The sequence below is a fragment of the Pipistrellus hanaki genome, assembly GCF_964339955.1.
Source record: "Pipistrellus hanaki genome assembly, chromosome: 1".
NCBI lineage: Eukaryota > Metazoa > Chordata > Mammalia > Chiroptera > Vespertilionidae > Pipistrellus > Pipistrellus hanaki.
This window is the reverse complement of record NC_140503.1, coordinates 35,427,066-35,438,088: the sequence shown is the minus strand read 5'-3', so window position 1 is coordinate 35,438,088 and position 11,023 is coordinate 35,427,066. Positions and strand designations below refer to the sequence as shown.

Below are 11,023 nucleotides of genomic sequence, written 5' to 3'. Positions count from 1 at the left end.
TATGTGTGAGAAAGGCTAATCTGTCCGAATTCAAATATCAAACTCAGATACGGAAGTATTGCAAAACTGAGACTTTTAATACATTCTTTAGAGTGGGTGTCAGATTGTATAGGCATACATGGAGTAGTAATCACAGCATATTTATTCCCCTAGGTGTGAGAGTCCCTCTTCTGGCTCCTCATTGGCTGAGAACTATGAGGTTAATAGTTTCCTCATATGTTGTCTAGGTCTTGTCTCCTATTGGGCCATTTAAAAAATGGGCTGAGGCCTTTTCCAATTGTCTCCATTTTCTCCAGTCTAGTTGGGGCAGGTGCCTGGGGGGTGAGGGTGGAGAGGATTTTCCAACAAGATATTGGCTCTTTGTTCAGTTCTTTGTTCTTAAAAAAAATTTTTTTTTAAATTGATTTCAGAGAGGAAGAGAAAGAAAGAAACATCAATGATGAAAGAGAATCATTGACCGGTTGTCTCCTGCACACTCCCCACTGGGGATGGAGCACACAACCTGGACAGGTGCCCTTGACCGAATCAAACCCAGGCCCTTTCAGTCCACAGGCCAATGCTCTATCCACGGAGCCAAATTGGCGAGGGCACAGTTCTTTGTTCTTATATCCTCTTAATTCCTCCCTACATTCTGTCTGCCCTTGGGAAATTCAGTAACCATTTCCATTAAAAGTTGAATATGCTGAAGATGGATCACAGAGGCCCACTTCCTACGTTATTAAATTATTAATAAATAATAATAATTGGTTTTCTTCCCAAGGGTATTCTTCACATCACAACTGCTTCTAAAAATTTCAAGTGAATTGAAATGGTTACATTTATGAAATACAACTAAGATGCAAAAAAATTTCAGAGTAATTTTACAAATACCTATATATTCACCACTTAGATGTTAAAACATGTTAACAGTGAACCAGCCTATTTGGATCAGATATTTTCTTCTTAAATAAATAAAATGCCACCAATATGATTGAAGTTATTCTCTGTGCCTTTTTCTACTCAAGTATTCTCCCTTTCTTCCCAACTGTTACTCTGAAGTTGTTTTGGACCCTGCTCACCCATGTCTTCATTATATTTATTGTCATTTAGGCTGTCCATAAGCAAGACCTGGCATTGTTGCATGTCAGTTTTTTGGGTTTTTCTGTTTTTGTTTTTGCGTGTTAAGACTTGTGCAAATGGTAACATAGTGCTGAAACCGGTTTGGTTCAGTGGATAGAGTGTCGGTCTGTAGACTGAAAGGTCCCAGGTTTGATTCCAGTTTAGGGCATGTACATTGGTTGTGGGCACATCCCCGGTGGAAGGTGTGCAGGAGGCAGCTGGTCGATGTTTCTCTCTCATCGATGTTTCTAGTTTTCTATCCCTTTCCTTTCCTTTCTGTAAAAAAACAAAAAAACAAAAAAACAATAAAACAATAAAATATATTTTAAAAAAATGGTCACATACTGTGTAGCCACCTACAATTTTCTTTTACACAGAACCAAATATTTTCTGAGATTATCCATATTGTTCATGGATCTAGATCAGTGGGTCTCAACCTTTCTAATATCTGTGGGACTCTGCTAGCGGTTCTCAACCTGTGGAACCCAAGACCATCGGAAAACACAGATATTTACATTAAGATCCATAACAGTAGCAAAATCACAGTTATGAAGTAGCAACGAAAATAATTTTATTGTTGGGGGTCACCACCACATATAAGAAACTGTATTTAAGGGTCGCGGCATTAGAAAGGTTAAGAATCACTGATCTAGAAGATTCATTTTAAATGTTGTATCTTATTCCATTGTACAAGTATATCTCCATGTAGTCATCTATCCTCCATTTATCCAGATCCTCTTTTTCCCCATCTCCCTCCCCCTCTTCCTCCTATGTCTCCTTCTCTTCCTCCTCCTCCTCCTCCTCCTTTTTTTTTTTCTTCTTCTTCATTAGGCACTTTCTAGTTCTGCAATGGATTTAAACTTGACTGACAGTTTTATAAGAATGACAGGAAAAGGAGGGAGGGGAAATAAATTTTTTTAATACATTTTATTGATTTTTTTTTTTTTACAGAGAGAAGAGAGAGGGATAGACAGAAACATCAAGGAGAGAAAGAGTCATCCATCAGCTGCCTCTTGCACAGTCCCTACTCTGGAGATGTGCCTGCAACCAAGGCACATGCCCTTGACCGGAATCAAACCTGGGACCCTTCAGTCTGCAGGCTGACGCTCTATCCACTGAGCCAAACTGGTTTCGGTGGGGAAATAAAATTTTAAATTTGCTGGTTCAATTGCTGCCTAAATCAATTAAATTGTACTTTAACAAAAAACAAAATAACCATTGCTACTAACTTATTTAAATGTAATTTAATACTTTTTAGGGAGATTGACATCATTTACCTTTGACAACAATGTACAAATTGTGGTCCCACCCAGGATAAGGCCCAATCTGTTACCTGATGGCATCAAACTCTCTGGGAGAACATGTCAGACATTTTACCCTTGAGGAAGCACTAAAGAAAACATGGGCCTTTGGAAAGGCCAACACCATTCACTCCAGCAGCATTCCAGTCATGAAAACTAACTACCCAGGGAAGAAACACAAAACTCTGCCCATAGTTCCACTTATGTAAAATCAACAAATTTGGCGACTTAAATATTGCACTTGATAGAAAGGTATTTTTTTCCACTGAGTATTTTGATATATTCAATGAAATTGTTCTCATAAATCATTCATCCATTCACTGATTCAACCAATCAGTAGAATATGTCCTTTAAAGAGCTCTCAAAGGGACAAGGCATAGATAAATTCTATTGAAATGTTGTAAGTGAATTAGCCAATGTGGGATAAAGTACCATGAGATCATAGATCATGGGGATGACTCACTTTGTATAGAGATTCAAGGGCAGAGATGTTGCAGTAGGTAGATATCGTGTGTGTGTGTGTGTGTGTGTGTGTGTGTGTGTGTGTACGACAGTTCTTGTCTCTTTTCTGGGCAGCTTGATCACCACAAAAAATGTCAGAGCAATGGCAAAGAGTAAAAAAATGAAGAATGCTAATTTAATCATCTTATGCTTTGCATAGCCTTTTGAAGGAAGAGTGGTGTAGCCAGTGATTTTGGAGCTTGGGAACTATGTGCTTTTTTTGTTTGTTTGTGTGCATGTGATATTTTAATAGGGCTTTAATGATCAGAACACAACTTCTTCCTCAAAGCAGGAAATTAGGAATCAGATGTGCCAATATACAAAATAACACATATGTGAAAACATATTTAGGACAATTTAAAGAAGTACTTAATGAATTTAACATGTGGGGCTCTTACCACACATGTTAATTACACATTGATTTTATTCAGAGAGTGGAGCTCTGGAGTTTTGCTAATACTGGAAATGTAAAAAAAAGAAAATGCGTGCAGCCATGCAAAAGTAGTTCTTCAGAAGCAGGGAATGAAGGGAATACTGAGAGAAGGAGAGGATTCAAACCATATACTCCAGGGATGCCATGAATGGGCCAAAATGAGTCTTCTTCTTGGCTATGAAATTCAAGCCATTTGTCAAGAAAGTCAAGAGATATGGGAGCCCTGGCTGGTATGGCTCAGCTGTTTGAGAGTCATCTGATATACTGAAGGGTTGAAGGTTTGATTCCTGGCAGGGCACATACCAAGGTTTTGGGTTTGATCCCAGGTCAGGGTTCAAACATATTAAAAAATATATTTTTAAAAAGAAATATGGTAGATATAGTAGGGACAGAACCCAAAGAGAGAAGGAAAACATACAGAAAGCTAGAAAAGTGCAACTACGTAAAAGTTACAGACCACAAAGCCACAGGAATCATGAGGCTAAGGAGCATATAACGTGTGCAAATGTTGGCTCTGAGATATAAGGAAACCAGAGTAGCTCTCAACAAGGAGAGGCAATCAGATGCCCTCACCCTTTTCCAAGTTCATCATTCTGCCACTTCGGAGGCACACCTTGGCTTTGTTGAGGAGTGAGCATCTAGAGCAGCCATTTTCAACCCTTTTCATCTCATGGCACACATAAATTACTAAAATTCAGCTGTGTCCTAAATACTTTTATTGTTCACTCTCCCAAGGAAAATATCGTTTGGATACATCGTTAATCAATAAAACAAGTGATTTTTGCAAGGAAATGCTGGTAATGAAGCTCTATACTTTTTTGAAAAGTGATTTTGGTATTTCCAAGCTGGATTTGGCATTCAAAGCATAGTTATGCCTTGTAGAAAATGTCAGCAAATCCTAAAACTGTAGGATACGTGGGTGGCCTTTTTTTTTTTTTTTTTTTTTTTTTTTTTTTTTTTTTTTTTTAACAGAACTCAGTTCTGAGCAAAATCTATCCTCCTGGACTATTTTAGCAAGATGTTGTAACTAGGTTATTTTAGCCAGGCAGCCTCTCCTTTGCTATAGCAAGTGTCTGTGAATTAGGTGTGCTAGAACTTAGGAAGAATAAGGGTAGACTTGCTAGTCTCATTCTCATGCTGCAGGCTCCCTCACATTAAATTTTAATGGCTGGAAAATGTCATTTCCTGAAATATTTCAAGTGTCACATGAGTTCCTACTCATTTATGCATTTATAGACAACGATTCTTTTCCCACTGATTTTTATCCACTTCTGGTATCATTAGTTAAAGATTATTCTGGAAGCAGAGCAAAACAAAATTATTTTATTATTCAAACTATTGTAGAGCTTACCTCCAACAGAGTAGGTTAGTCTCTGCCCTCCCACTTTATTTCCTATTCAACAGCCTCCCAAACACACACACACACACACACAGACACACACACACAGAGACATACACACATACACACACACACACATACACACACACACACACATACACACACACACACACACAGACACACACACCAGGATGTTTTTAGTTACTCTCTAATTCTTGTTCTTATAATAAAATCAGAACTCTTTACTATGACCCATTATAATCAGACATCTCCTCTTCTTCTTTTTTTAAAATACTTTTTTATTGATTTTTTTACAGAGAGGAAGAGAGAGGGATAGAGAGTTAGAAAAATCGACGAGAGAGAATCATCGACCAGCTGCCTCTTGCACACCACCTACTGGGGATGTGCCCTCAACCAAGGTACATGCTCTTGACCGGAATCGAACCCAGAACCTTTCAGCCCACAGGCCGATGCTTTATCCACTGAGCCAAACCGGTTTCGGCAAAGTATGAATATTTTTAATTCAATAGGTATTTATTGGGTGCCAATTAGGTGACTAAGGAAAGTGGCAAGGCTGAAATACTACATTGGAGAGGTGCAGAAAGCTCTCTGAGGAGATAATATTTTGGCCCAGACAAGGGGGAGAATGGAGAAATTAAAGAAGAGGACATGTCTGATTATAATGGGTCATAGTAAAGAGTTCTGATTTTATGATAAGAACAAGAAGAAGGATTGATGAGCTTAGGGATGGTGTGTGATAAGCTGCTTTTCTTTGCCTGTTATATTTTAGTACTTGGAATGCAATAAGTTTCTCAGCTGGATTTAATTCCTTTTGTGCTATAACAGTTAGTGGGGTATGCAAACCTGAATTCTCCTTTTGTGGTCCCCCCCACCCTTTGTTTCTTAAGGTAGTATTGCTGTCTTGGCTTCCAGTCTCTTAAGCACAGCTCTTAGTCCTCCTAGTCCTCTAAGAAGCTGCAACCTCTAGTTTAGACTTTGTGTTCCCACGTGAACAGGGTCTGTGGCCTCATCTGGACTGTCACATTTGATCTTACTCCACTGACCATGGAGAAAACATCTCCTGGGAAAAATCCCACTAGAAAGACTCTTCTTCTTGGAGCAGGCCACCTTAATCTCGTCTCTCTTCCAGCTCCTTAGAGTTTTATAATCTCCCTGTGCCACACCATCCCCACCAGGACTCCCTCCTGAGGGCCTGTGGCCTGATGCACACTGCATGGGTACTCCTGGCGTCATTTCTTGGGATCATTCCCAATGTATGGAGAAACAGAATCAAGGGAAGGACTTGCCTAAAGTGCTTTCACTGCCTTATAGTCTTATCTTCTTTCTCAAAGACCAGTGCTATTCTAAGTGTGACCTGCTGGCCAGCTGTAGAGCAAGTCAATTGCCATTCTCAAAGTTTACGTACGTACGTACGTACGGGTAGGTATTTCTGCTATGGTTTGCATAGAAAAGGATGACAGAGAGGGACTCTCCCAACTCCTTCATTTACAAATGAGAAGTCAGAAGCCCAGTCATCCAGGCTAGTAGCAGAACCAAAATTGGAAGGCAAGTCAATAGGATTTATAAATACGTGGTAATCTAATACCATTTATAGCTCCGGGTGCACCCATGAGTATGAATAAACTTGTCATGCTTATTGACTAAACACTGCCAGTCCTGCCATTCTGGTTAGTCCCGGGGTCTGACTGCTTTCCCTTTATTTAAAGACATTTATCTTTATTGTTGAAAGTAATACAGATGTATCATTCCCGGCTGGAATTCCAGGTCGTGCTGGAGCTCTCACGCTTCGCCACCACTTGGGGGCCGGCAGATGCTTCGCCCCCACTCCTCACGCCCCACCGGCCGAAGTACCACACAATGCCCGGCAGGGGGCGCTGCGATGCCCTGGCCCCCACAGCCCCTCCCTCGGCCAACCGTCGATTGGGCCGGCGCGTGACGTCACGCCGTTTTAGCCAAACAAATAGGATTCGGGGCGAGCGTTGGGCTTCACGGCGCCGCGCTGGGCGCTCGGTCCGCCTCAGCGGTGGGGAGCGAGCCAGGCCTCCCGCCGCCGCCGCGTCGGGGAGCAGCAGCCCCGGGCCAGGCCCGGGCCGGGGCAGGCGCGCAGGTGGGTCGGGGCCGGGTGGCGTGGCGGCGCCGGGGCAGCAGCGCGGTCGGGGTTGAGCGACGGCCACCGTGGCCGCTCCCCGCCCCCTCCCGCCGCTCGCCTGCGCTCCCGGGACGCGGGGCGGGTGGGGGCGGGGGCGCGCCCGCGGGTCCGGGGCGCGCGGCGCTGCGGGCGGGCGCGTCCGGGGCCGGAGGCGGCGGCCCGCACCTCCCTCCTCCCGGGCCGGCCTCCGCCCGCGCGCGGGCCCGGCGCCGAGCGCCCCCGCGGGCCACGGGGGTCGGGCGAACCAGCGGGCGGGCGCGGGGTCTCGGTCCCGGTCCGGGCTGCAGCCCCGGAGGCTACGGATAGGCCGTGAGGAGGCGGCGGACCGGCTCGCCCCCCGCCCGGACCCGCGGCCGGGGAGGAGGTCGGGCCCCGGGTGGGGGTCGCCTGGCGCGGTGGCGCCCGCCCGCCCGCCCGCCGGCGGGCCCGGCCACGCTGCCCTTCCTGCCCCCGCGCAGGTGAGCCGGCGCCCGGCCTCCACCTTCCCAGCGCCCTCGCCTCCGGGCGGGCGGGCGGAAGTCGGCTGCGGGTCGGCGATGAAGTCATAGTGCTGCGGGCCCGCGGGCCTGTGACGTCCGGGCGGGGGGCTGTGATGTCACCGCAGGCCCCGGCCGGGACCTGGGCGCGGGAGCGGGCGGGCCGGGTGATGCTGGGGGAGGGGGTTGGGGGTGGGGGGGAGGAAGTTGAGGCTCCCGAGGCCGGGAATCGCAGTGGATTTGAATCGAAAGTTGTTCGATACCAGCATTTTCCAGTGTTAATGGAATAGTTGTCAAGTTCTTCAACTTAGGTGTAAGACACATCTGGTTTAGAGACAGCTTCATCAGAGGGACTTTTGGGGGCGTGGGGAGAGGGGGTTTAATGTAAATGGATTTCAGGAATCTAAACTCATAGTGTGTGTGTGTGTGTGTGTGTGTGTGTGTGTGTGTGTGGCGGGGGAATAGAACTCATTTGAATGCTGGTGATGCAGTTTGCCTTACTCTTTTTTTTTGCTAGACAGTTTGGAGGTCATCTATGTGCTAGTTGTAATTTTTGTTAGAGAATGGCCTGGGAGAGGGAGAGCAGATCTTTTTATTACTGTTTATTTTTATTTTTATTTTTGACATTTATCTTTATTGTTGAAAGTAATACAGATGTATCATTCCCGGCTCCCCCTTTCCCCCCTCCCCCCATTGACCCCTTTCAGCCCACCCCTGACCCCTCGCCCCAGGCTTTCACAACACTATTGTCTGTGTCCAGGTTATGCATATATGCGACCAAGTTCCCTGGTTAATTTCTTCCCACCCCCGCCTTCCCGCTGAAATTCATCAGTCTGTCTGTTACATGTTTCTATGTCTCTGTGTCTATTTTGCTCTTCAGTTTATTTTGTTCTTTAGATTCCACATATGAGTGAGATCATGTGATACTAGTCTTTCTCTGACTGGTTTGTTTTGCTTGAGAGTAGATCTTAAATGAACGTTTCCCATTGTGAGGAGGAAGGTGTTTGAATTCATCCAGTATTTTTAAATAATAACTACCTGGAGATTTAATTCATTCAGCTTGTCCCTGCCCCATGCTACCATGGATAATTGAGGGTTTCCTTTGGTTAGAGCTCAGCAACAAGACTTTTTCTTACTTTCTTACTAAGGCTGGGCCGTAACAATATACATAATATCCCAGGACTGCTTGTCTAGACATGTAACTTTTTGTCAGTGGTGCTTTCAAATATGAAACTATGGAATTTTTAAAAAAGTTTTCTTGGTTTTCTTCCAGGGCTTTCAAAAGAGATCAGAGTGGAAGAGAGGCTAGTCATTTGCCATTACTCACTCACTCCAGGTTCAGCTTATCAATACTTTCATCCTGTCTTCCTCTCTGTAGAATCATTTACTAGAATCTAATTTGAAAGGTAGACGGCTTAAAATTAAAGGGTAATTGCAGTTTGGTTTTCAATAGGAAGCTTGGATAGGAAACCTCAATCCATTTTCACTGACCTTGACTTGTAAGGTAGGTTTTTTGTTGTTGTGGTTAATAGTCCTTCCAGGCTCTTTATAAATTATTGATAATGTATTGCCCATCTGGATTTTGCTTCAACATATAGAGGAAAGTTATGCTATACACATTTACTCACAAAATGAGAACAAAATTTTACACTCATTAATTACTCTTAGATTTGACTAGAAGTTCACAAAGCTTTCTTGTAAATCTCATTTTGATCCTCACCATACCTTGGAAATTCAACAGCATTGTGTGTGCTCCTGAGAGTTATTATTATTACTTAAAGAAATTGGGAATTGTATGGTGACAATGCTGAGCGAAGGTTCTGAAGACAATATTTGTGTGGATCCTCGGGACTGATAGGTACTGCTGATGTGGAGGATGTTAATCTGTTCTTTATGATGAAAGGATCATGGTAAGATATTATATAATGAGGTTGAAAGACGTACAAAAAGAACCTTTGCATGTGTCTTTTCTGGGTGGCTTCCTGTGCCAGCGGCTACATGGCTCTGTCAGTTAAGTGTACTGGTGTAAATGGGGAGGGACGAAGTCAAACTGAATGCGAGTTTACAGGTAAATAAATTGTTATAATAAAGTATTGATAGCTCCTCCCTGGCAGTGCCTTTCAAATAGAGCGGGGAAATGCACCGCTAAGGAGGAGAAACTTTTATTGTCCCTCATGGAAAATGAATTAATAGGTAGAGAATGAATGTATGTGTAATCTATGTGACTGAGGACTGATGACAGTTATAAAATAAAAAAAAAGCCAGATTATGTATATAGTTGCATAACCTTTTAACAAGTCATAATTCTTCTAAAACATTTTTTCCGAAGGATGTTTTTCACCTAGGCCTTGCTGTTTTAGGCCTCTCAAGCAGCTTTTACTTATAAATGGAAACTTATTTAGGGTCGGGCTTATTATTTTAAAATATTTTATCATTATCCAGTTTACAGCATTTGAAGGGACTAAATCAAATATCAAATAGTCATTAGTGATATAGCATTTTTCTGACAGATAAAAACAAACATCATGCAGAATGAAGTGCTAAATTTTAGAAATTCTTTAGGATATGCTTATTGGAGCAATTATTCTATTAACATTTTATTTTCTAAGCTTAAAGCTTATGCTAAGCCAGTTTAATATGGTTTTGATATTCTAGTAAACATATTAACAACAACTAACTTGTTTTAATATTTTTTGGGGAGAGAATGTACTAATCGTTAGAGACATCATTTGGTGTTATCTTCCAAAATTTGCAGCTGTTCAGAAACAGACACTTGAGGGAAGCTACTAGGATATAATGAATGCCTTCCTTGTTAGATCATGTGTGACAAGTGCATAATCTGCAGTCCTTTGGAATCAACAACAAAAAGAACAGATTAGCTCCAAATGCATTTAGGTCATTTGGAAATTGAATTCCTGTCAATCCTTATCTTTGCATAATTTATCTTCTCCTTTAGTTCATACTTATGGTATTTTGAGCTGATGAACTTACTGTGTTATCTGGGAGCGTATTAATGATTAAAATGTGTTTCTTAGTGATAGTTGAGTTTATCAGACTTTGATTTCCAGCCCCATCTTCTATTTAGCTCCACTGAAGAGGCACCAGATCTTTTCTTTGAAAATCTTTACCTTCAGAATCCTAGCACATACATTTATCATCCTCAATACAATGTGGGTATAAATGTGAAATTAAGCTACATATGTGTTTTATATTATCAGGCATGGGGTTCATTCATCTAACAAACATTTTTTGAGGACCTCTATGCCAGGTACAATTCACTCAGATGAATTGTCCTTAACTGCAAGGACATTTTGTTTTAACATTTCTTTGCTATGGAAGACCATGATTCTAAGGGCCAGAATTGGACCATTTATATTATACCAGGTTGTCCAGAGATCTTGTCTAAAGGCTGGTTTAAGGATGTATTATTAAAAGCTCAGGTAAAAAAAATAGCTAACAGATTATCAAAGGGTCTAGAATCCATGGATTTGAATTATCCTAGAATAAATGGAGTTTAAGTAAGTGAGCTCTTTCTTTGAGGCAAGAATAAGCACTTAAGGCCAGAAGTAGTCTATATATGCAGTCTAAAATTGGAGGTAGAGAGAAGAGGAACAGTCTAGACATCCCAATCTCAGAGGCATGTATAGATCTTCTTTGTCAATCCTTTTCTTTAATTGATAAACTTCTGAAACATGTAATCCTCTC

At 42.5% G+C, this 11,023-nt stretch overlaps 1 protein-coding gene across 3 annotated transcripts in view; it reads left to right on the top strand.

Annotated features, from left to right (window-relative positions):
• The first annotated feature begins 6,643 nt into the window (after nt 1–6,643).
• Nucleotides 6,644–11,023, top strand: part of FBXO34 (F-box protein 34) — a 54,641-nt gene continuing 50,261 nt past the window's right edge. Inside the window, exon 1 of one of the 3 annotated variants that reach the window (XM_084877491.1) lies at nt 6,644–6,800. The gene's annotated coding sequence lies outside the window, so the exon portion shown is untranslated. The remainder of the gene's footprint in view (nt 6,801–11,023) is intronic. The other 2 variants (XM_084877492.1, XM_084877490.1) reach the window with 2 other exon arrangements.